Source organism: Chroicocephalus ridibundus, chromosome 22, assembly GCF_963924245.1.
Source record: "Chroicocephalus ridibundus chromosome 22, bChrRid1.1, whole genome shotgun sequence".
NCBI lineage: Eukaryota > Metazoa > Chordata > Aves > Charadriiformes > Laridae > Chroicocephalus > Chroicocephalus ridibundus.
This window is the reverse complement of record NC_086305.1, coordinates 5,083,234-5,108,487: the sequence shown is the minus strand read 5'-3', so window position 1 is coordinate 5,108,487 and position 25,254 is coordinate 5,083,234. Positions and strand designations below refer to the sequence as shown.

At 50.9% G+C, this 25,254-nt stretch overlaps 1 long non-coding RNA gene across 6 annotated transcripts; it reads right to left on the bottom strand.

The window, feature by feature from the left end:
• Positions 1-5,998: 5,998 nt before the first annotated feature.
• On the bottom strand, positions 5,999-24,799 carry LOC134526459 (uncharacterized). 6 transcript variants are annotated; one of them, XR_010073981.1, is made up of 8 exons: positions 24,688-24,799; positions 23,736-23,845; positions 20,626-20,713; positions 15,226-15,381; positions 14,985-15,091; positions 14,192-14,291; positions 7,484-7,611; positions 5,999-6,723 (listed from the first exon to the last, which is right to left on the bottom strand). It is a non-coding gene; the product is annotated as an uncharacterized LOC134526459 (long non-coding RNA). The 6 variants fall into 6 exon arrangements; XR_010073980.1 differs by having other exon boundaries at positions 24,552-24,790; XR_010073983.1 differs by having other exon boundaries at positions 14,985-15,088; positions 24,552-24,790.
• Positions 24,800-25,254: the final 455 nt, after the last annotated feature.

Sequence of the window (25,254 nt, the reverse complement as noted above, 5' to 3'; positions counted from 1 at the left end):
TGCAAAGACTCACCAGGGAGCTCTGCCCGGGGCACGCACAGCTGCAGTCTCCAACTGCTCCCTGCTCATCTCTTGGAGAGCATTTTGTTGAGGCTTTCCAGGAACAAAGATGTTTTGGGAGATGATGATCAATAGGCAAATATCAGCGTGGATCCAGGGCTAATCCTAAACATGCAGCTGAGCTTCACTGGGTAGGATGAGTAGGTGTTGTCCAAACACGATGGCTGTTGATGGTCCCCTTCATCACCCTCAGCCTTTTTTGCCTGCACAGACATAAAAGAAGTGTCAATAGGCACCCTCACTCTGCTGAATTTCTCATGTGGGTTTCCAATATGAAGGAGAAGGATTAGGGAGATGGGAGGGGCCCAACCCCCAAATGTACAGCAGGTTCTAAGATGCTGAGCATGTTGTTTGTGCCTTGTAGTATAACCACATGCCCTGGTTGGCATCCCGTAATGGGTTTCTGACCTTCTAGGCTCAACCCACCTCACGGCACAGCCCAGTAACAGCAGAGCAGAAAGATGCAGCCACCAAGAACAAATTTAGCAATGCCTGATGCAGAGCCCTTTCATGTCAGCAGGGAGACTGGGATGGGAGCGCAGGGCTGGCAGCCAGCCCTGAACACCAGCAATCCCTTAAACCCCACATCCCCTTAGCCATCTGCCTCCCTGGGTGGGCCAAACCTCACCACCACCGTGTCTCCCCAGACCTCCCCGTGATTTTGCTCTGTCTATGTAATATCACCAGTCCTGTGCATTCGCTGGGAGCGCAGCTCCTCCCAGAAGGCAACACCACCCTTTGGCATGGGTCTGACTCCCTGGGGGACCCCAGGCCAGGATGCCCCATTGCTGCTCCCTACAGGCTCCAGCCTCCAGGAGAGCGGCAGGGAGTGGTGCAGGAAGGTTGTGAACTGTTTGTATTCCCAAGAACGTGCTATTTCCTTCTAGAGGAAAAAAAAAAAAACCCCACCCAACAATTACCTGTGCTGCACCCAGAGCTGAACCACACCAGAGGGATGCCAGCACTGATGGCCCCGCTTGCCCAGGCCAGGTTCACACACAGCACTGAAAGGCACCAGTCTTCCTCTGGAGAGGAAACAAGTTATTTTTTTCCCCATCAGCTTTGGGAATCAGAGACGTTATGTGTCTCCAGCATGCCCAAATGCATCTGTAAATTCAGCAAAAAACTCTGTTCCCTGTGACAATTTATGCAGCCCAACACGTGATGTGCTGCCCCCGCCCCAGCTGTCCCCGTCCTGCCCATCCCTTGAAACCATCAAGCGTCTTTCCCAGGTCAAGAGCCAAGATCCTACATTTCTCAGCATTTAGTAATCGGCACGTGATGGCGTCAGGGTAGGATTTCAGCAACTGCAAATAGTAACACCTCCGAAATCCATCTTGGTACGAGCAATCCAAACAGACAGACCCAGATATTTAAGTAGAACAAAAGCTACATGGGAACACAGAAACACCCCTGGGGGGTGAGGGAGGGCCTGATTTTTAAAAGTGATCGTTCCTAGCGCACATGCAATCTGAGTGCTGCCAACAGGCAGCTTTCTTCTTTAAAAACACATGAACCCATCCCATGCCAGGCCTGGAGAGAGGAAAGTGGGAGCAACCGTACTCTTGGCTCTGGGAATTTGCTTTTCTCAGCCTTGCAGAACTAGGTGGTGAGGACAATTTTCACTCACCCTTGAAGACTTTTCCAGCCTGTGCCTGGATCTCTCCAACGGCTTTTGAAATGAGGGATGATCGCTGTGAGATTTGTTAGGGCTCATGGAGTCCCAACAACTGCTTCAGCCCCAGTCTCCTCCCTGGCGTATGCCCAGCACCTACAAAGTACCCAGAATCTATATGCTGGATGCCACCACAAATCTGCTGACTGGAGCTCAGCCAGCTGCCCGCTGCCAGCAGCTTCCAATGAGTTTCATTATGTCGACCCTTCTGTTCCCATTCCCAGCCCAACTGGGACTCCCAGCATCCTATAAGGATATGGACTTGAAAAAAGGGTACTGTGAAGTTATATCCACAGCTGCACCGCAGCCCGCAAGCAGAGGGCTCTCTTTGTTGAAGATGTTATTAATAAAACATCAGCAAGTTTGGAATCCCAACACCTCATTCTTCAGTTTGGTTATGGTTTGCTTTTTGCCACATTTTCTAAAGAAATGCAGTCTGTGACAGTGCTGCAGTTCGGTGTTTTGCCTACCCAACATCCACGTACCTGCCGGTTCCCTGTGTCCCGCGTGCCTGCCTTCCCAGGGAGTCACCACCTCTCCTCTCACGTGAAAAGTCCTGCAGCAATTTCACCACTGCTATATCTTCACTTTCATCTTCACTTCTTCTCTGCCTTTTTTCACATCCAACACGGAAGCTCTCCAAGACGGTTTCCACTGGAGAAAACAACATTTGACCACCTGTGTGTTCAAAGCTACGCTCAACATCTGGGGAAGGCTCAGGGGAGCTCACAAGACAAGGGCTATTTCATAGGTTTATACTTTTTAAGACCAGGAAAGACCACTCCATCCTCCAGCTGGGCCTGGAAGGACAGCATCCACACAGGCACCAGCTGGCTAAAACACACCATCCCAGGAGGCATCAAGGTGGATTTGGGAGCTTTTTGTCTGGTTTTAAAATTCAGCAGGTGAGGATCTAAATTATTTTTTTCCGCCTCTCTGAAATCCTTCCGCACCCACTGCTCTCGTCCCACAACATTAAGAACGTGCTATAACCCAGCCGCGAGCGCGGATGGCAAAACAGAGCACGTCAAGGCATTTCGGGGGCAGCTCCAATGCTACCCATAGCCCTGCCATCGCCCCAAGCCTCCACTTCAAAACAGAAGGTAGATAAGATATTGCCTGCTAATGGCTTTCCATATAAATATTAGGACCTTCCCTCTCAACTAGTTTACTCTGTGCACTGACCCCCTCATCAGGGTCATGGGGAATGGGAAACTGTGGGAGGTCCCCAAGTTTTATAAATGAGAGGGTTTCCCCGCATAGACACGTACCATGAGGCACCCGGGAGCCAAAGACACTGATTAATGGTACCAAGAAGGTCTGTTGCAGGGGAGCAGCGTCTGAGCAGTGCTGGGGAGGGATTACGGAGAGATTTAGCAGTTCAGGTGGATTAAGGGTGATTTGTCAGTTGTCTGCCATGGGTCTCCACAAAAGAATAAAAAATTTAAAAATGGCGAAGGGCTGAAAATCATTTAGCGTGAGAGCAGGAGAGAAAAAAAATGGTCATTCCCTTTGGGTTTGATGAAGTTGAGGTTTGAATGTTGGCCCAGGTACCTAATATGGACTGATGGGTGGATGCACAGTTGGTCTGGGCGAGGCAGACCTTACCTCCAGCAGTAACTTGCCATCTCCTCCACTGCAGCACATGCAGCTCAGTTATAGTCACTGTGTGGGCACCCCCCTCCAGTCTCGGGGGCTGCAAAGGCAAGTTGGAGCTCCCCACATGGCAGATAATGACCCAAAACAGAGAAAAGGAAGATTGGGTCTTACCAGGCACTGGCCACACCCTCGCAAAGCATCCTTTGGGAAGGCTGAGCTGCACCCCGGAGACAACCCGCTTGCAGCTGATTCCAGGTCTCCAGCTGCACACTTTGGTTGCCAGAAGAAAGCAGATTTGGGCAGTGACCCCCCCATATGCACAGCATGTATTTTTCCCAAGAAAAAGGGGAGGGTTTGGAAAGGGAAAATGTAATAGACAAGTAGCTGCAAATGTAACTGGTAAAACCATAATGAAGACCATGCTAGCAACACATCTCTGGCTTCAGAGGAAATCTAGATCGACAAATAACGGTGCAGCTGAAGGACCACAGGTCTCAGAATGCAAAGAGTAAAACAGGACACACCACTCTATAATTTGACTCTTGCAGAGAGGACCATTTTGGAGTTCCCCAAGCATGCTTGACTCAAGTTATTTCCTTGAGCTTTCCCTACGGATGGGGCAGACGCGGAAGAGCCAACAAGGCAGCAAACCAGCCTCCCCCAGCTAATGAAAACCAGTGCCCCAGCAAGGATTTGTCAGGAAAGCACAAAACAAACCCCAATGGAATGGGAGCGACTCAGGGAGCTGGGTCTGGGACGGCGCATTCCCACGCCGGGGCAGCTCCCAACTGCCATCTGCTATAGGCAGCCCTTGATTAAAACACCATTTCTCTACAGGGTTGACAAGTCCATGGTAACTCCAGGTGAGCACCATGGGCTCAGCCTCCAAAATCCTGCCCAAAACCAGCTGCAGAATCCACCAGGAGATTCCCTAGGAACGCTTTAGTACAGCTAAGGATCAGCCAAGGTGTCCATCCCACTTCCTGAGATCTCATTTGGGGCCAAGCAGGGGACTCTTTTTCATTTATTTCAAAAACCTTCATTTTGGGCTGCCATGAATTGAGCTGTTTTCCTGTTTATTTTTGCATTGTACTATGCTGCCTTCAAGTTTCTAAACACAAGTCACTTCCAACCCCAAAATGGAAAATGTTCCTCTTGCAAATGGGAAAAATGCAAACATTTCCATTGTGGTCACACAGGTTTTTTATCTCCCCACCCAGCTAGAACCTTTCTGTGTTGAGAAATCCATGTGCAATGACCCTTGGCTGCATAAAAGGGCTCAAACCGGCCTTTCTAATAACAACTTCCCAAAGCCGAAGCTCCAGGTGCCTGCTCCCAAGACGACCACCTCTTTGCAGAGCCTGAGGAAAACACACTGCTCGTGGTGCCCATCTCGGGTTTCTGTCAAGGACAGGACAAAAATTCAGGGCATACACAAGATCTAACAAGCAGCATATCTTTCCAACATTTGGCCACTGTTGGTTGAGAGAGATATGAAGAGCCAAGAAGAAATCTGAACCTGTTTTGACCATTAAAAAATACACAGTGGCCTTTTCTGCTTACAGGTTGACCAAACCACTCTGTTTTTTGATGCTTCCACTGCCACCATCAATCTCAACCAAGCTTCCCAGCCCAAGCAGGGCCCCGTTCGCACGCTCCCTCCCGAGGACCATGCTCAGACCTGGCGGCTGTGTGGAAGGAGGCTCAGCTGGTTCCCATCCCCGTCCTCCCAGCAGCTGCCCCCAATGAGCTCCAGATGCGGGACTGGGCGTGCAAGGGCGCGAGGCGCTGCGCTAGAGGGAGAAGGCGGAGGCAGCCGAGGCTGCTGCTTTTATCTCCTTCGCTTTGTTTATGAAAAGAGAATAAGCGCGTGGTTGCCAACAATTTACTCTGGTGAGGGCGCTCCTCCAGAAATACTTTTACTGCCGTCACAGCGAGCGGACATGGCTGGCCTTCCATCAACTTTCTCACCACCAGCCAGGGCTGCTGAGACCTGAGACCCTGGAGTGGCCACTAACTGCTGGAGAAGCTGCAGCTTGAGCCCATCCCAGCCTCTCACAGCAGGTCCGCATGGGTGGGTGGCCAAGCAGCCAGGAGCAGCCGCTCGGACAGCAAAGCCCAACCTGCTCAACCATCTTCCCAGAGGTTTTCTCCTCCCCAGGCACAGAGGGTCCAGCTGGCTTTGCCTTTGGGGTACCCCGAAGGCTGTAGCATCCCATAAGTCACATCCCATCTGGGATGCAAAGCCCTGCAATCCTCTGCGCAGGGAGGGTGGCTGTAAAATGAGCGTGCTGGGCTGCGACAGGCTTTTCCCCGTGAACTAAGAACTCAAGAAGGCATCACTGTGTCAGCTGTGGGGAAGAGGGATTCAAGATCTAGAGCAAAACTTCACCCTCCGACAGCTTGGAACGATACAGAAGGCAGGTGACAAGCAGTGCCCTTGAATGGGGACCTCACCTGTGCTACTGTGCCACTCATGGACCTCATGTTTCTGGAGAGCTCTGCTGGATTTGGGGCAGGGTAGGAGTCCAAAACCTGGAAGAAGCTGAAGCCCCGTTTCCCAGCAAGATGGGGTCGGTGTGTTTTTCCTCCCAGCACTGCGTAGGCCTGCTGATAGATAATTGGATTAAGAGCGAGCCAGCATCTGCTCAAGGTTATTTATTGCTTTTAAGAGGCGAGCTTTATTTGGAATGATTTTTGTCTTATCTTATTTTTGGTGCCTGTGTTGGGTCTGAGTTATGGAAACGTTCTGGATACACCAGCACCCCCTCTGCGTGGTGTCAAATGTTTGCCAGGCAAAGGCAAGCCCCTTGTGAGCCCTGGGGAGGCTTTGGCAGTCAGCTCTACCGCTGACGCGAGCATCCTCCCGCGCTTCCTGAGCTGGACCACCGAGCTGTTTGCCAGCGTCCCAGTTTATCGCCCTCCCCAGGGAAGGTGGCGTGGGACGAGGTGCCCCATGGGGGACGCTGGCCACCTGCCACGCCGCCCTTGCTATGCCACCAGGGGTTTGCAGGAGGAATTCCTCTTGCTCCACACACCCATCCTACTCATGTTACAGATGTATTTGGTGTGCTCCAAAGGTTCTGCCACTGCTTTGCGGGCTCGTCTGGGGGCTGGTTTTGTACAGAATAATAATTAAAAAATAAAATCAAAGCTGGATTGAGTGCAAATGACAGGAGCTGTCAGCCAGGGCAGAGGGCTGTGCACAGCCCGGCATTTGTCCCCAGCTCCTGCTCTCATGTCCTCTGCAGCGAAGCCTCCCCGTCTCATCTCTGCTGCTCTCTTGCAGCTCACATTCAGCTTCTGATGGCCCGGCTTCAATGGGGTGACCCACAGATCTGATTTTGCTGTGCTTTTGTTTTCTGGGGGAAGTTCATGAGGTTCTTGACCTGTTAAAAAAAATAAAATACAAAAAAAAAAAATAAAGAGAGAAAATTAAGGTGTCACCTTGCTGCCAGGCTCCTTAGTTAGAGTTTCAGCTGTACCTGCACAAGTGGGTCCGAGTTGCCACACATGGGTGCTCTCTCCAGGGATGAGGTGGCACCCAGATGGTTGTTTTGAACCATCACTCATCCACAAGCTGTGTCAGACCAGGTTTGCCCCTGCTTTCACACGGCCAAGGCGACAGCAAAGGTTGAACTCTGAGCCAGGGAGGTCTCTGGTGTCCCCGGTGATGCTCTGCCATGGTCCCTGCAGCTGAGGACTCACCCCAGCTCTGTTCCCGGCAGCCCCAGCACAACAGGTCCCCATTTTCACAGGCAGCATTGGCCACACGGATGTTTATCCATCCCAGCCACCCTGCAGTTTCTGGAGAAATGAGCGCTCCTGGCAGCCAGGGGAGACTGGCCCTGGGAGAGGAGAGCCCAGGCTGGATCCGGGCACCGGACACCTCGACCAGCAGTGGAAACACATGCATGTAATTTCCCAGTGCACAGAAACACCCTTTGAGGCCATCCTCTTCACAGAGGCATTTTCCCTTACTTCATCAATCTAAATATTGAGGATTTTTAGTTTTTTCCCCCCACAATTCAGCTGCAAGCCCTTTTCCACGACGTTGCCACAGCACTGCTGGGAATGAGCTGGGCCAGGAGGCTCCCCCCGCCCTTCCCCAGGAGGCCGGGCCAATTTTTTTTACTCTCTCTTACTCACCCCGACTCTGCCAAGAAGGTGCTCAGTATTTTACAAGCCCCACAAGAGTCCGTCTGCCCGGAGGTATGATTCAGGACAGCTTCTTGCACAGGCTGGCATAAACCCAAACTTTTCTGATTTAAGCCTATCTGTTTGGAATGGGATTAAGCAGAAATAAGCAGCTGTTTTGCAGAATAACAATGAGAGCGCAGGATCTGTGCTCTTGCTTGGCTCGGGGAGAGCTTCCCGGGGAGACGGGTCCTAAATCACAGCGAGGAGAGCCCATCCCGCCGGGAAATCCTCCCCCGGCACCGGGGACATTGAGGCAGCCATGGGAGGGAGGGCATTGCTGTGCGTTTGTTTGGGTTGGTTTGGTTCCCCCCCTTGCTCCAAGTGGATTTTAGCAGAAGTATTTTACAACCCTTTAAAAAAAAAAAAGCAAGCCAACAGCCACCACTAAAGCATGTTTTTCATCCTGGGAAGGAGCAGCCCCTCTCCCTGGGAGAAGGGGTGGGAGAGAGGAGCTGGTTTAAGTCAGGGCTCTCCGGGATGCTATGGGAAAGACTTCCTGCTCCGAGCTGGGTTCTCCCTTCGGAAAGGACTGCGCAGTGCTACCCGAGCTCAAAGAAATCCCTGGGTGAGGAGGGGGTGACGTTGCCACCCAGATTTAAAGCAGTTTTGATGCAGTTGCGGCACCTGGTTTTGCAGGGATTAAAGCAAACAAAGAGCAACTCAGTGCTGGGTGGGTGTTCAGGCACCAACAACACCAGGGCAAGTTGGGCTCCTCCGTGTCAGCTGAGCAAGGGTAACGGCTGCGGCTTTTCGGAGCTCAGAGTGGGGTTATCTAAACCCCATCACCCAAAGGGGCCAAGGACCTGCATGGTGTTAAATTTAGCAATGTGGTCTTAAACCGCGAGGGCTTGCCTGAGCATCTCCATCGGAGGAGCATCTTCAAAGGTGGTTCCTGCAGCTCCAGGAGCTGAATTTATGTTGCCTGCTGAGAGCTGGGGTGCTTTTTGCTTGGGCTATTCCTGAATAAACCAACAGCAGAGCAGCACGAAACTACAAAGAACAGAAATTGTCACTGCAAAAGCTGGAAAATGCCACTTACTTCCCACTGAGCATGAATGGGCGCAAAGACCTGAGCGACGGAAAAGCAGCATCTTTCTTTAAATAGCTGACTATAATCGTCACTGCCTCGGTCTGCTCTGTATCGCTACTGGGAAAAGCTCATGCCAACGCCAGACCATCGCCTGTACGTACATCTGTGGTATTTGAAGGCTGCAGCGAGGCAGAGCTGAAAGAATAAAAACCCTTTGGAAGGGAAAATATATTTTCAGATTGTCAGCTGCACTCGCTCAAAATCAGTTATAACCTCCCTCCACATGTGGTGGCGTTTTAATGAATTCCCCCTTCCTCCCGGGACCAGGCTCTAACCTAATTCACACCAGCGAAGGGTGTTTCTAACGCTGCTCCCCGGGCGCTCCTGCCTGACGTCAGGGACACCATCCCAGGCCTGGTTCTGCACAGCCTCTGCTGCCGTTTGCGCTCCCAAAAATGGGGCCAAGATGCTTCTCCTGCTGGCATCCACCGCTGCTGGGTGTGGGCTACGCAGGCTCAGGCCCTCAAGGAGTCTCAAGTTTTACTGGGGTATAAAAATGTGGGTAACTTGGAGCAGAAAGACAGCACACAATGTCTCTCCTTTTCTACTTCTTTTCCCTGCCTTGAAAATGTCAAAGAGTGAAGAGTTACACACCGCCCTGTCTTCACAACGTGCTGCTCACAGGACTGTCACTCGGGGTTTTTCTCTTCCAGTTTGGGGGATATAACTTTTGCAAAATGCGCCACCAGCCCATGGCCAAGGATGCTGTTTTACCTCTTAAAAATGTCTTCTGGTCCAATAGCCACGTCTCCAGTGAGCTTAAAACAGCATCATGAGCTCTGCAGGCTGCAGGAACCTCCCTGAATCACTTCAGCAACCAAAAGCACTCAAGTCCTCCCCAAAAAAACCGAAGGACCCTCTGCCATATCCCTCTCACCCTGAATTCATCAGCCGGCTTCTCCAGTAACACACTCACTCACATGTCATCAGGAAGGAATTTGTGCTCTGTTTGATAATCGGAGATGAATCGGTGCAGCAGCGAAATCCTCAGACCACAAAGCGTTTCAGCAGGTCTTTTAAGCCTCCTGCTCTCGTGTGTAGGCTGTCCAAGGACCCGCTCATTCCAGGGCATCCCCGACCCCACTCATAAATCAAAGCATTCCAGTCCTGGTTTCCTCTATGCGTCCATGAACACTCACAGAGGTTTCTTCTTTAGCAAACTTAATCTGGGCAATTGTTCAAAAATGTTAAAATTACCTGCTCCTTTTATGATATAATGACAGCCTGTGGAGGCATAATTTAGCCCAGACCTGAAGACGTCTGCTTTAAGGTTAAAAAGTCCTCCCAGCTAAACTTTATCCAACAGCAGCAATGAAAAAATCAACTTGTCCCGTGTTCATTTGGGTTCCTCTCATCAATGAAGCCACGCAGGATCACAGCCCGGACCATCCATCTTTGCTTTAACCGCTGCAAGGTTTAATTGGTTTCACAGCACCAGATCCCAACAAGGATTTAAAATGATCTGGTTGCTAACCTAACTTCATTCCTATTGCCATCACCTGCTCTTGCCCTCATGGAGACCATCCATCTCGAGTCTTGCATGGCAGGAGGCCCTCCTTGGCTGTTCTCAAGGTCATGGTTCAGCCAAGGGTTGGACAACAGTTTAATTCCACCAAAACCCATCTGTCTCTGCCACTGGCCATGCATCACCACAAGGTCCTTTAAAACCTTAAGTGAAAAGGTCTCAGGGAGGCCAGATCAATGGTTAAAACACATTAGTTAAGCAAATGTTACTGAGAGACAGTTTCTATTGATACCCACCTACCACAGAGCCCAGGAGCCCCATCCCCATGCAGGTCCTGCTGCCCTGAAATGCAAACCCTGCTTCACCCCTCAAAGCACTCAAAATCCACATTCAGGGCTGTAAATCTTGGCTGGGACTCCCTGGGGAGCCCCTCGAGCCCCCCTGGCAGCAATGACTCCAAGGGGAGCAGGAACCAGCCCCACTTGCTGGGGCACACTGAGTACTCCGGGGGCTGATGTGGGCTTTTGGCTTGTTTAACCTGCACTTCTCTGCTCGAGTGGCTCTTGGCAGCCCCCGGGAAGCAACGTCCTCGTGTGCCATCAATGCACAGTGACGTTTGCCGTTTCACGGCTCCTTCCCATCATGGTATTTACAGGGAAGTCCGGTGCTCTTCCACCGGGCTGTCGCAGGGAGAGGGTCCGAACCAGGACGCTGCTCTGAAACAAATGCAGGGGGAATAACTCTTTCCTATAGGGATAAAAAGGAAAAACCTGTTAATCCAGCCTGTAGGGGATAGAGACGGGTATTCCTGTGCTGTCGGGGCAGCTGATGGGTTTTACATTAATGATCCCTTTCTCAGGCTGGCCCCAGCATAGTGTGGGGTCAGTGCCGATCCCGGTGCCCCGCTTGGTCAGAGACCCGGGGCCAAGTGAACCATGGGGAGCAAGTGACATTTTCCCAGTCATCTCATAACATCCCCTCCCAAAATCTCACCCAGGGAGCACATCCTTCTCCAGCCTCATGGTGCCGGTGAGCAGCAAAGGAGGCTCCCAGAGACACAGGGAGCCATAAGCCCCTGCAGTGCCTGGTGTCCTGCGTGGCAGGGGCAGAAGGGAATGGCTCGCTCACCATCTGAGGGGGGTCCTACAGAAAACCCCCCAATCCCCCGAGATGTGGGATCCTGGAGCCCTGACTTCTGCCAGCAGCCTGCCCTGCGCAAAATGCCTCAGATCGGCATCCAGCACAGCAGGAAAGCCCTCCAGGAGGAGATTTCACGCCGTCCTACTGTTTTGGATTAGACCCCAGCTGCCTCCTGAGCTGTTTAAATTTACGGGTCTGAGAAGTGAACTTTCCACCCAAGGCAGGGGCTCGCCTAGACGAGGGGCTGAGCAGAGAGCAGAGTTCAACGCCTCTCCGAAAACAGCCAAGGGCCCATCACAGATCTGATTCCAGCCAGCGCCAATCAGAAAGTGACCTTCTAGTTATCATCTGCCCTTCGTTTTACTCTCCTTTGCATCCTGGATGCGAAGAAACACATTGGAAATGCACATTGCCCATGGAAAAATGCCTTGCCGTGGTAAGCAATCCCGAACCAACATCCATGCACCAGCCCCCAGGAACCGAGGTGGAACCCTTTGCAATTAGCTCCGCCAGGGTTTCATTTAAGTTTTTGCTGCCTCCCGGCAGGGAAATCCATCAGAAGTCCGTGTTACAGCAAGAAAACCTCGCAGGCTGGCATGGGAACCTGAGGGTCCCGCACAAAAACCAGCCATAGCACAGGGATTTTTCAGCATTTAAATGTTTTCTGCTAGTGAAATGGGAATGAACAAGCACCTTTTCTCCCTATTAATTTTGTTAAGGTTAGGGTTGCTTTCTTTTCCCTTACGGACACTGCCCGCTGGAGATGAAGAGCTGCTGGTGGCACTTCTTTGTAGCACGTGCCCACGGGTCTGGCACCCTCCGGCTCTCAGCAGGGACCCAGGGAGACCCAGGGACAGGGACGTCCTCAGGCATTGATGCCACTTTCATAGCAAACCAACCCATGAATGTGGAACAACCTTTCCATCCAAATCACATCCACCTCTTTAACCAGTTTCTCCATTTCTCCCGATTTCCCCAATGACCTAAGTCAGAGATGTAACCTCTACCTGCAAATCCAGCAGCATTTAACCCCACCTGGAGGGCCAATATCTACAGAAAGACAGGCGTGCACCATCCCTGGGCTCAGCCGGTGGCTGAGGAACAGGGGCAGCACCCTGGGGAAGGCAGATTCGCATCCAGCGCCGAGACCCAAAAAGCCCCAGCATCCGTCCCACACCAGCACCGCCACCATGGGCTCCCATTGCAACATCTTCTGCCCAGCAGAACCTCTCCACAGGTTTTTGACAGTAACATGGATTTCTAGCACAGCCCAATTGTCTGAAGGGAAAATTCCCAGGGAAAGGAGGACGTAAAGAGGCAAGAATGTAACCAGCTCCAAAACAGGATTAGACGTTTCTGTGGATGTCAAGAATGGCTAGAGTTAGTACAATTAATGATAACCATCTTGGCCAAGATGGAAACCAAGTGCTGCAGGACTCCCAGCAATACCCATCTGCTGGAGACCAAGACAAGAGCATCTCTCTCGTCTCCGCACACGACGTGTCTCCTCTGCTGTCCCTTTCGGGAAGGTCCTGGTGGGGCTCTGGCTCTGCCCTGGCCAAGAAGCTGCAGAGAGCAGAGCAGGGAAGGGGCTGGCTGGGCAGCGGGAGACGGGACGGGATAAGGGAATATCCACATTGTGTGCCTTTCCCTTTGGATTTGCAGCCTGGGCAACTCAAAAGTTGAAAGCAAAGAGGCAAATGTGCCTCCACACCCATGTAACTTATTCTAGCAGCCTCAGTAGAAATCCCATGATTTCTAGCACAATCTCACAACTATTCCGTCATTGCTCGCTCCCCACTTGTGGTGCTTTAGCAGGGAAAGGGGGGCAGCATCCCCACCACCCCACAGCTGCCACGCAGTCACCAACCTCGCCGGCTCCGGCCCTGAGGGAGTGCAGCCAGAACCGCAGTGCTTCGCAGGCATCTCCCCAGATTGCTCCCATGTGGGTGCCACGGCTCCAGCAGCCACCCGGAACCCTAAGTGCTTCCAGGCTGGAGAAGCCCCGGCTGCTGCTTGGCGTCACTCACACCGGGGAATGGGAGCCAGCGTCTCCCTGCTGCCTGTGCAAGCACACCACAGCCGTCCCAGAGGGAGCATTACAGCCTTCAGTTACTCAATTAAAAACGTGTTTGAGGGGATTTGATTATTCAGTTTGACAGAGGGAAGAAAACCCTCCGGGTCCTGGCAGCAGTGAGGATTTACGAGCTGCGGCTTTGCTTCAGGTCGCTCTGCCTCATCAAGATAGGTAGCAAAGGAGGAAAAAAAAAAAAAAAAAAGACAAAACCGGGGAGCGATGGTGTCTGCATTCCTGCTGCTTGAATCAGATCTCTTTCCTGGCAGCTCCAGTCCCCCCTGCCTCCAGGGACACAGGGAAGGTGCGGGATGCTCTGGAGCAGGTCGTCCCTGCCATCCTGCACCAAGGACTGCCCGTGACATCCCAGAGAGCCGCATCCTAAACCAGCTCCACTCTCCCACTCCTCTTCCTCAGGCAGGAGGTGACTGGGGGTGTAAATGCTTCCTCATCACTTGCAAACACCTCCTAGGAATGCGGTGAACGCTTTCTCCCCATCTTGCTGAAGGGCAGAATCTGCCTTCTTTCCGATTCAGGGTAAACAGAGGCCTGCATTAACCCTGCTGTGGGGCGGGGGTGCCTGGTCCTTGGGCACCCCTCAGCTCCCTCCCCTTCATCTCCCTGTAAAAGTATCACCCTCAGGCTGGGAAATGGGGGAAGACAAATCTCTCAGCCATCTGCCTTACTGCAGCATGTGAACAGCGTCCAGGAATCCTCCAGACAAGATGATTACTAACAAGATTTGGGAATCACATATATTTATTGCCACAGCAGTGAATGGGGAGACATGTGGCCACCAAACCCCAGTGTGGGCTCAGAGGAAGCCAGCCCCGGGCCTGAGCATCTCCCTTAGGGCACCAGGAGCATCCTCCTGCTCCCCTTCCTTACCTGCTTCAGGCCACGGTCAAGGACAAGATGCCAAGTTGACTGTGCTCCCACCTTTTCCTCACTTGCCTTCGTGCATAGCACCAAAGTGTCTGGTGTTTCTCTTTAAGGCAATATTAAAACAAAAGGAGTAAAAGTTATAAGTTATTTCAAAGGTCTTTGCTTCAAAAACTTTCAAACCAAATTTACGCACCAAAGCCATAAATGTTCCTTTTATTGCACACACAAAATAACCCTCTGCAATATGATTCCTCTAAATTTATGGTTCTTCCAGAGCTATTAATTCAGCCCAGGTCTTTTCTTCTCTTTTTTTTTTTTTTTCCCCCGCACCTTAAGTCGAATAATTCATAAATACTTCACGCTGGAGTGTACTTTATGAGCGTTATTATGATCACTTGAATGTGGAAATGCCTGTGAAGTTACTACAATAGTTTTAATACACCACAGACTCCCCAGCAGTATGGATAGCGAAGTATAAAGCAACTTCATCACACATGGGAGGGAAGAGCTCTCTTGAGAGGCTGTTTATTTGGCCAAATAACATGGACCCTGCAACCCATATATGTCTCTGAATTGAGTCAATGACAATGTCTGGGGTGAGTTTTAGTTTGCCGCACTCCAGCTCAGGCAGGTTATGTGCATCGCTGGCCAGAGTGAGACACGACTTAGGTTCACAGGCCTCCCTACAATTTTTGGACCCAAACCAATAAAAAAATTTAAAAAAATTAAAAATAAAATAGTCAGGGGTGCATCAGCAGGGCAATCATAAACGCATTTAGAAGAGCAGGTAACTTACTTGGAGCCCCCAGGCATGCGGGAAGGCACGGATGAGCCAAATTGCCCTCGTCGGAAAGCAGACACTTCTTTCTGTTATCCTTGCACACATCACAGGATGGCACGCTGCTGAAAGACAGAAATGAAGAATCACAAGGCAGTACCCCCCCCAAAGATACAGCTGAAAACCACTGGTTTCTTTAATGGAAAGAAGCAAACCACTACATTGATTACAGTACACCTACGTGGAAATAGGAACTCACCAAAGTTAAACATCTTTTCCAGGGTTGCTGAGCCATACGAGGCCTTTCCTCAGGGTATCTCAAGGAAGAGGTTTTGCACACGCTTCCGGATTCTGCATTTCTCCTCCTCATTCTCCCATGTAAAATGGATCGCTGGGGGCAACCACGGCCCAGAAACTGTAAAGCCAAAAATCAGCGGGAGCATGTTTGAATTCCCCGAGAGGTGCTGTAGGATGACAACCCCTCCAGCACCCAAACCAGCTGCCCCGTGACCTTCCCCAAGACCACCCAGAAAGAGCTGCAAAAAGAGCCCACAAGTCCTGCCTTCCTCTGAACCACCACCGCTCCTCAGGAAATCAGTCTTTTTGTCTTGTAAAGAACTCCTACAGTAATTGCCTTCATATCTCAAAGGTGTCTTACAGCTACAGAGGTGCAAATATTTATCCATACTTGGAATTGCAGAGTGAAGCCTAACTAAGTGTTCCCAGACACTTCAGCAATTGTTGTTTTAAGACCTGAACCATAGACACCTGGCTGGAATTAATCAGCAGATGTGAACACGGAGGCAGAGCAAAGCCCTTATTAACCCTTCACACATCAATGTCAAGGTCATGGGGAGTTTCGCTGGGGCTGCCTGTACCTAGATGTCAGCTGTCAACAGCTTGGGAATCCCAGAGCGAGAAATGTCCTCTACTGATCAGGGCATGAACCAGTAGCAAAATCTATCACGCTCCTGTCACCACTTGAAGACTCGCTGCGTTGAGGCGCTCACTCGTGAATAGCAGCAATAATAAATGTTTACTACTAGATAATAAAACACAAGAGCAAATCACCTTCTGGATGGGCTCTGTCTAAAATCAATAGGAGTTTAAGCATCTCTCTAAGGGAAAGCGTTCACTTTGCACCAGGTAGTTTCAGGTAGTTCACATCATCAACAGCTCCCCATCAAGATCAGAAATCCAGGCCCTTCAGAAGTGATCAAGCACAGACCCGGGAAAGACCTGTAGCCTCTCTCATTCCAGCTCCTCTCCAGCACGCTGGCTGATCCCTCTGCCATGGCAGGCAATCAAGCCACATTGTCCCAAGCTCAAGCCTCCAAAAAATACACAGCATCAATGACTTCTCCAAAGCCACTGTTCGAGAAGGGTCAGGGCAAGGCGATGCCCCCCAGCACTCCAGCCAGGGTGAATTCCCTGGAACCCTCTATCCAAATGTCTTCACTGTCATCAGTTCCTTGCCATGAAGGGACAAAAGTCAACGAAGCTAAGGACAAACAATGGCACAATGTTCCTTCTCCCCTACACGGGAGAACAAATAGGCCCACAATAAAATGCAACCTGAAATTAGAAGGCAGCTCCTCAATGACTGCGGCATTGGGTACCAGGACAAGCGCAGCTAAACCTGGCTTAATACAAAGCTAGAGCAGAGTGAGGTCCCAAAGTAGGACCCACAAACTGTAACTGAAGACACCTCCTTCATGGTGGAACGGGCTGTGCTTTTATGTCCAGCTAAACCTCCCAGCGAGACCCCTGAGACGAGGCACTGTGGAATTTATCTTAACCCTAACCCATACAAACCCCAGGTGGGGATGTGGTTGGCATTGATGAACTACAGCAAGATGAAAAGAAAGACAACCTCTACCCTGTTCTGCTGGCCCTTGTCATCATGAGACGTCTGGTGATGGAGAGCTCGCCTGCTTTGAAGTGGAGACGGATCCAAGAGCCAGGCAGGTGCAAAGTCTTCCTCAGCAGACAACGTGCCACAGAGCTCACCCTGGAAATCCATCATTTGCAGCTCTTTTGGGGTGGGGGATATTTCTAAGCAGATTATAAACCTCTGCATGAATCACGCCAGTCAATCCATTTGAATCATCTTCCATCCTCCCCAAAAGACATGAGGGAGAATATCTGTTTTCTCTGCCATTGACCCATGACATCCCTCTGCCACTAAGCAACTCTGATCGTGGGACTTAATGCAGAACAAAAAAAACCAACCCAACCTCACATTTTACAGCAGAGGAGAAAAACCTTCCTGGATCTGTCACTATAGATATTAGCCCATCACCAGCTGCAGAAAGCTGCATTCTTGACTGATGTTGGTTTTCGCAGCCCATTTGCTTGTTTGCTTCAATTTCCCCTCCTCGACAACTCCAGGAACTGGCAAACTTTAGAGACTGGCTTTTTTAGGCCTGCTGGCAGACTGGGAGCTGCTTCATACAGCGGATGAGAATGGGGCAGAATGAGCCTGGAAGGAGGATGCAGAAGAGCAAGGGCTCTGTAGGGAGAGGGAAGGTCAGAGTTTGAGTGCAAGGGAAGATTCGGAGAGAAATTAATGAGAATAAGGGGCTGAGTTGAGAAGAGAAAGTGGGTGGGATGAAGGAAGGGTCAGTCTCAGCCATCCATCTCCCTTTTGCCCCCTGCACCCGAGCAGGATCAGACCTTTCTTCTCTTCTCTTCTCATTCAGTGCCGAGATGGAAACAGCTTGGGCTTCCAGTTCATCTACAGAGCAGGTCTAAAAAACAGCCTCCCTGGTTCACAGCTCAGCCAGCAACAGAGTCCAGCATCAGCTCCCTGGAGAGGCAGCTGGTGCCAAAGCAGCAGAAATTGACCCCGTAAAGAAGAGTCAAGGGACAAGGTCCTCACACAGACCACCCCACCAGGTCAGGCCAAGGACTCAGTTTGCCTCATAGCTTCTCTTTAACAGTGACCATAAGAGGATGCCCAGAGAAACGTAAGAACAAGACAAACTTATATGATATTCCTCCAAGTCCTCTCCCAGTATCCAGCTCAGAGGAACTCTTGATCCAGATGTACTTAGTAACCCCTCAGCAATTTCTCCTACAGTCTCTTATTAAACCCATATAAACTGTCAGCATCCACAGGCTCCTCTGACAACCAGGTGACGGGGCAAGATCCAGCGCTGTCTGGTGACATTGCTGCCTCCAGGTCTGGAGGACTCCCCTGCATGTCGGTGAGCTCAGACAGCTTCGCAACCTCTCTTCCTCAGACCACGCAACCTTTGAGCAGCTGCCCAGGGCATCAGACGATGCCTCCCTCTCCAGCCAGGAGCTGGGAAATGAACAAAGACCACGAGAGACGGACTCATCCTAGAGGAGCTAAAAAAACAACAAGGAAACTTTGAAAATCTGTATCCTGCTGCACTTGAACAAAGAAAGTCCCACCCAGCCAAGCAGGTATGAACGCAGCCAAGGACCAGCATGATTTTCACCACGGCTACCTCGACACTAAACAATCCACTCTTCGAGCCAGAGCCGGCCCCAGTTCAGCCAAAAAAAAATAATAAAAAAAAGCAGGTTGCTGGACAGGACTGTTTACGCCTTTCTGCGCGTTTTTGTACCCAGGGAAGGCAAGCAGGCAATCAGCAGAGGGAGGACTTGCTGCTGATCACCAGGCAGGAGGGTGCGGGTGAAATTTTCCTGTTCATGAGATGTAAACAAGCCTTGTGGAGCAGGTCAGGCCATGCGATGCCCTATTATCACGAGCCATTTCATTTGGCATAAACACCAGCCCCCAGGTCAGGGCTATAATCTCTCCCAGATGCTTTTGTCCATGGGCATGATCTAAGGCTTCAAACCTAAAGTGGGGGATAAAATAATCCCCACCCACTGCCTTCCTTCTCTAGCATCTCTTTTCTACGCCAAAACATATTTCCCTGGTGCAGGAGGTTGGAGAATGGTTCCTACAGGAGGTGGCCATGTCTCTCCTCCACACACCATCATGGCATCGCAGCAAATGCAGAGCTGCTGTACAGCGCTGCGGGCAATGAGACTTCACCCTGGTGCAGAGCCTGGGAAGGGAAGGCTGGGCCAGGGTCTGCTGCCCTGAAGAGCATTTTGGGAGGGAGCCACAAGCCCTCAGCCTGTCAGGGAGTTTAACCCGACCTGTCAGTCAAGGTCTCCCCTTCCCAGGCTCCATCCCATCACAAACAAACTTGTCTCACAAAGCCCAGTCCAACGTGACAAGTGTTTATACGGAACTAATGAGCGTCTACATCCCCAAGGACGCCTTGGATCGCTCAGGTGCCGAGGTCCAGGCACACGTGCTGTTTCCCTTGCCACGTGCAGCCTTGCAAGGATCTGCATCCCTAATTCTGCCCTGCTGCAGGGAGCAGCACAGCGTGCTTTGGCCTGTGCTTCTTCACACGGGGAACCTGCACGTGCCAGGAACCGCAGGTCCCTCTCCGGAGGGAACGGCTGTCCCAACAGAGAGGCTCTTGGCTCCTGCGCGAGAACCATGAACCATCCTCCCAGTTGGATCTCTGCAGGACTGCCCACCAGACCAGTGAGCAAGCACAGGATACTTGCCTTCATGGTTTAGCCATGCAAACCATCTCCTGAGAAAGCCCTGAGGAGAAGGACTTGGGGTGTTGCTGGATGACAAGCTCAAAATGAGCTGGCAATGTGCGCTGGCAGCCCAGAAAGCCCCCGCAGCCTGGGCTGCATCCCCAGCAGCGTGGGCAGCAGGGCGAGGGGGGGATTCTGCCCCTCTGCTCCGCTCGGGGGAGACCCCCTGCAGTGCTGCCTCCAGCGCTGGGGCACTGACAGCAGAAGGACACGGAGCTGTTGGAACGGGGCCAGAGGAGGCCATGGAGATGCTCCAAGGGCTGGCGCCCCTCTGCTGGGAGGACAGGCTGAGAGGGTGCAGGAGGCAGCAGGTAGGAAAAGAGACAGAGGCTCCCACTGCTGCAGACCCTGCACCAAACAACACACTCTGGTCCACCACAGGTTCCATCCCTTTGGACCAAATCCTCAGCAGTACCTCATCCCCCCACACCTGAAAGCCCTCAGGCAAAGGGCCTGATGCTACAGGGATGGGCAGAGAACCTCGGGGCAGCAGGAGGTGCATAACAGCACACCGACTTCTTTCACACCCATGCCCAAACAGGGGTTCGCTGGTAATGACTTTCAGCAATGCCACCCCGGACCGGGAACTCCAGCAGCTGTCCTATAAAAACCTCAACCGGAGAAGATAAACCTCCCAAGATGAACTGGAAGACACTGAGAGGAGAGGGTGTAGGGGTTTCCACATGTTTATCCCATGGTCTCCAGCTATGCCAAGACCAAGTTGAGCTCAATAGCATCAATGAGAGGGTACGGCCATGCTCATAGAATCGTTTAGGTTGGAAAGGATCTTAAAGATCACTGAGTCCAACCATAAACCTAACACTGCCAAGTCCACCACTAACATGGCCCTAAGGGCCATGTCCACACGTCTTTTAAATACCTCCAGGGACGGTGACTCCACCACTCCCCTGGGCAGCCTGTTCCATGTTGAGCTTAAGCTGCCCAACACACACCCAAGCCCCCCCCAACACTCAAGCAAAGGAGAATTCGGATCTACAACAACCGCTGTCATTCGACAGGAAAGAGTCCAATCCCATCCCACATTTCAAAGACCTACCAGATCCCAACGTTGTCCCTCCTTCCACAGCTCTTCTTCTTTTATTCCTAGAGGTGAAGCCTACACCTGTGCAAACAGCTGGTCTGTCCTTTAAAGATCAAATTTAAAAATTAGGAAGAGGAAGATTTTTTTCTCTTTAGATCAACACAGAATAAAACCTTCCTATTTGTCACAGCAAAATATTTTTTTTTCCTTAAGCAGAGACAATGAAAACATTTTGTTCTCCCCAAAATAAAACCTTTCTCTGTGTTCAAACGCATGTTTGAAGGCACTTGCAGTCCCCAGTTTTTTTAATTAAAGGCAGGCAAATTTCAAATGGGGAATGTCACAGTGCAATAATAAGTTAAAGCGTTTAATTTCATGCATATCTTGAACAAAGCCTGCAGTTTTTCATCCCCAAAATACTCTTTCTTTTTTTTTTTTTCACTTAAAACTTTGGTTCAAGTTGTAAATAATTTCAAAGGAACCAAAATAACTTTTATTTACCCTGCAAACAAATGTTTCATCTTAATTTCAGGCAGGCTAGCTTAACGTGATTGGAGCCAGACTCTGCTCAGTGGTGCCCGGTAAATGGACGAGGCAAGGGCCAGGAGTTGAAATACAGGACATGTCCTTTAAACAGAAGAGAATTTTTTATATTTTTTTTTACTGTAAGGGTTGTCAAATGCTGGAGCAGGTTGTGCAGAGCAGTTGTAGGGTCTGCATCCTTGGAGATAATCAAAACCTGACTGGACGCAACCCTGAGCAACCCCCTCTGGCTGCTCCTGCTTTGAGCAGGAGGTGGATCAGATGATCTCCAGAGGTGCCCTCCAGCCTCAACCATCCTCATTATGTGCCATTTTATCAGGAACTCGAAAAGGAAGCATCCAGGCCCTGTGTTCTCCTCCTTGGGGATGCACAGGGACACACCAGCCCCCTTAAACCACCGCGAGCTGCAGCATCACCAGCCCTGCCGAGCTGGAGAGTCGCACACAACTTCGTGGTATTTTCAGGCTCCAGTTCCTGGGATTTTGCAATTGAGCGTTTAAAATAAAATGCACATTTGTTACCCTCATAAATGAAAACCTGTAACCTCTGCCTGACCTGTAAGGGGGAAAAACAGAAGGCAGATATGTAAAATAGAAACCTGCAGGCATTTAAAAGGAGCCATCCTCTGAGCAGCCAGTCTGAACAAGCTGGATTTCTGCAGACCGTGCACCTCCTGCTTGGATCCTCTGGTGTCCAGTAAGGTGTAAACCCTGAAAAGCTTCTCCCAGAGTTGGGTATTCAAAAAGTCCTGGGACCACGTGGAACCTCTGGAGTTTAGTAAGAGATTTAGCTCGTGCTGGAGCGTTGCACTCATAGGGCACCCATTCCTTTCCTGGCCACCTTGTAAGGCCTCGGTAGCCCCACAAGCTCGAGTCCACTGTCACCTTGCACTGAAACTGGCCACCATCCGCACCCAGCATTTGCTGGGCACCACCAGCTGCGTCACCGCAGCAGGCTTCATAGAAATTACTTTGGAAAAATTTGGGAAATACCCAAGTTTCTCAAAAAGGGGTGGAAAGAAGAATAAACAGTCTATGGATATTTCTTATTTGGGCCTTTGGAGAGTGTTGGGATCTGTCGTCTTCTCCATCTAAAGACCTCTGATGGGGTCAGGAACCAGCAGTGTGAATGGAGAGAGTATGGAAATCTCAGGCCCCATTCATCCCCTGGACCTCCCTCTCTGGGACGCTCTGCCAGATGCAAACCTTTTAATGTCCTGGCCATTAAGAAATGCATTTAAAATGCCTTAAATTTCAACAAGACTCCTAGAAACCATACAGATGTGCATGGAAACCTTGCGAATGTGCATGCACACGAACAAGCCGCAGCCCTGCGGTGTGCACGCTGTGGTGAGCTCTCAGCTCCAGCAGCCTGGCCCGCGCAGCGTTTGGGGAGGGTTAGAGTTCAGCTGCCAGTGAAGTCACAGCTCCTCAGTTTGCCCAGCGAGCATCTCTCATCCCTTTCCCTTGCAATATTGGCTTTCGAAAAAAAACATCTCAGCCCGTCTTTAAAGAGCCATCAGACTTAGGCTGGGGCTAAATTTTGCTTTTCCCTTGGAAAAAGACACGGGGACTCTGTCACTTCTCAGCCCCAGCCATCTCCTGGTGCAAAGGGACCTCTACAGCCCGTTTCGTGCATCTCCCGTGGCAGCCAGAAGCGATTATTTCCCGCAGGCTGAGGGGGGATCCACTGCCCTCCCGTGGCAGACCCCAAAACAGGTTCCTGGCTTTGACTTCCACCAGTGTACCAGAAACAGCTGCATTTGCCGTAATAATAACATCAGCACTTTTGAACAAGCCAATAATTTCTATCATACAGGTAGGAAAGTAATCTAGAGCCTCTGGGTTGCTGGTGACCTGCAGGATTGCAGAAAGTCCCCATCAGTACCAGCTCTCACTGCCTAAAGATGAGCATCATGTTTAGGGAAATAAAAGGGAGATGCTCACAAGACAGTCAGTGTCTTTCCAAAAGTCACATACCGACCTTGTGTCGCCCTCATCTGAGTATTTGGCTCACAGATTGAAAAAAACATGCTATCAAGTAACATAAAAACATGTTGTTCCAGGTGAGAGGAGCATGTGGAGATAGGAGACGGACTGGAACAGGGTAAAAACAGCTGCTTGGGAAAACACCCAGCACCAGGAAGGACCTGATCCTGCACAACCCATTCCCCTGCCTTGCTATTGCCTCCTCCAAATCGGCAGGACTCTGCAGGAGCTGGGCTTAGCACTGGAGAACTGGAGGAACTGCAGTGCTAGAAAATCAGCTTCGTGCCGTGCTCACTTTATACACCCCAGCATACCTAAAGAAAATGGAGTCCAAACAAAACCAGTTGGCCTGGCGAGCAGAGATGGGCTAACTCAGCCCATCAGTATGTGCTCAATGAAATATCCCCGTGACCAGACTGATGGGGTTTGGAAAAAGTGCACTTGCTCCAAGTCCAGGGACTGCAGCCAGTAGATGGCATTCACATGCTGTCGTATGCATACGTATGCTATCATGGGCCATGGGGCTTAAACTGCCTTAGAAGACATGGAAGAGCATTTTTCATATAAAAATGAAGGTAACAGGCAAATACTCACCTTAGCCAGAAATGACCCTGCAGACTTTGATAATTAACTTTAGAGCCATCAAGTGTTACAGACTTCCTGGCATCTCTTTCTGTCCCCCATGGATCTTCTGTCTGCTTCTACTATAGAAATACAGAATATATATAAGGAAATAGAATCATAGAATCATTTAGGTTGTAAAAGACCCTGGGGATCATCGAGCCCAACCATCAGCTCCACTCTACAAAGTTCTCCCTTACACCATATCCCTCAACACCACATCTAAACGAGTCTTAAACACATTCAGGGATGGTGACCCCACCACCTCCCTGGGCAGCCTATTCCAGTGTCTGACCACTCTTTCTGTGAAAAATGAATACAATGCATCCCTAAAGCATCCATAAGTATCTTGTGTGTCCTGGACCGCAGGGATGCCCAAAATGTGAGATGTGAGTGAGGGATATCCCACCATCCCTCTGAGGTCTGACCCTGCATCTGCCAGGCTGATCATGCACGTGGCTAGGAGCTGACGGTGTTTGGCTAGCACCAATTTGTGTCACATTTTTACAGTTGCATCCACTGCATTGAGGAAATACTGTCCTCAGCACCTCATCCTGCAGGAGCCACTCATCCTAAGAGAATCCATGTCTGCATGGAGCTACACCACTTGTCTGTAAGGTCCCGAAACCAGCCACCTCCCTGCTGAGGTACCAAAGGTCCCTGTGCCCAACATGTGGGACGTGGGAGCACCCAGCAAGGACACGCGGTTACAGGAGAGGGATGGAATGGGTGAAGTGATGGGAAAGGCATGGTGTGTCCTAGGTGGGCAGGCAGGGACTGTGACTTTACCTGCAACACAGCACATCAGCCCTTCTCCTGAGCCTGCAGACCTCGGCTGGCGCCGCTGGAGAGCCCCAGCCCCACGCTGAGACTGCGTGAGAGGGCCGCAGGACAGCCAGGACCAAGACAGGGCTCCTCTTCTTACCGTAACAGAAAAGGAGGTGCAATAGGTAGACTCCTGCTTCCACCACACAGCACTCCTCTATCTCCCCACCATCTCCAGATCACCGCAGCCCCTCTGCCCACTGAACAGCCCTGAAAAAAATATCAAATACCTTGTTAGCAGAGGGTAACAGGAAAACCCCAGGGCAGCAGGCACAGGCAGAATACACAGTCCTGCTCTATCCGTTGATATAACGAAAGACGTCCTCTCAGACCATTTCTGCTAAGGCTCAGACTTCCTTCACTGGGGGGTCACTACCTTCATCTTTGTACAGCACCAAGCACATTGGCTGAACAATGCAAACACGAGGGGGATTTCTGGCAGCACACAGCATCAAACTAACCCTGCCTCTCCCAGAAGCTGTGTTGAGGCTTAGACCGGCATCTGAAGGCTGTTTGCTGAAGCCCCGGAACCAGGGGCAGGTGAAAATCACTGCTTTTTCATTCACTTTTAGATTTCCAAAGGAAACCAGCAAAGGTCTCGGCCTCTAATGCGGTTACAGACATCCTGGAAGCAAGGAACAGGAGCTGATCCCCCAGCACAAGGAGG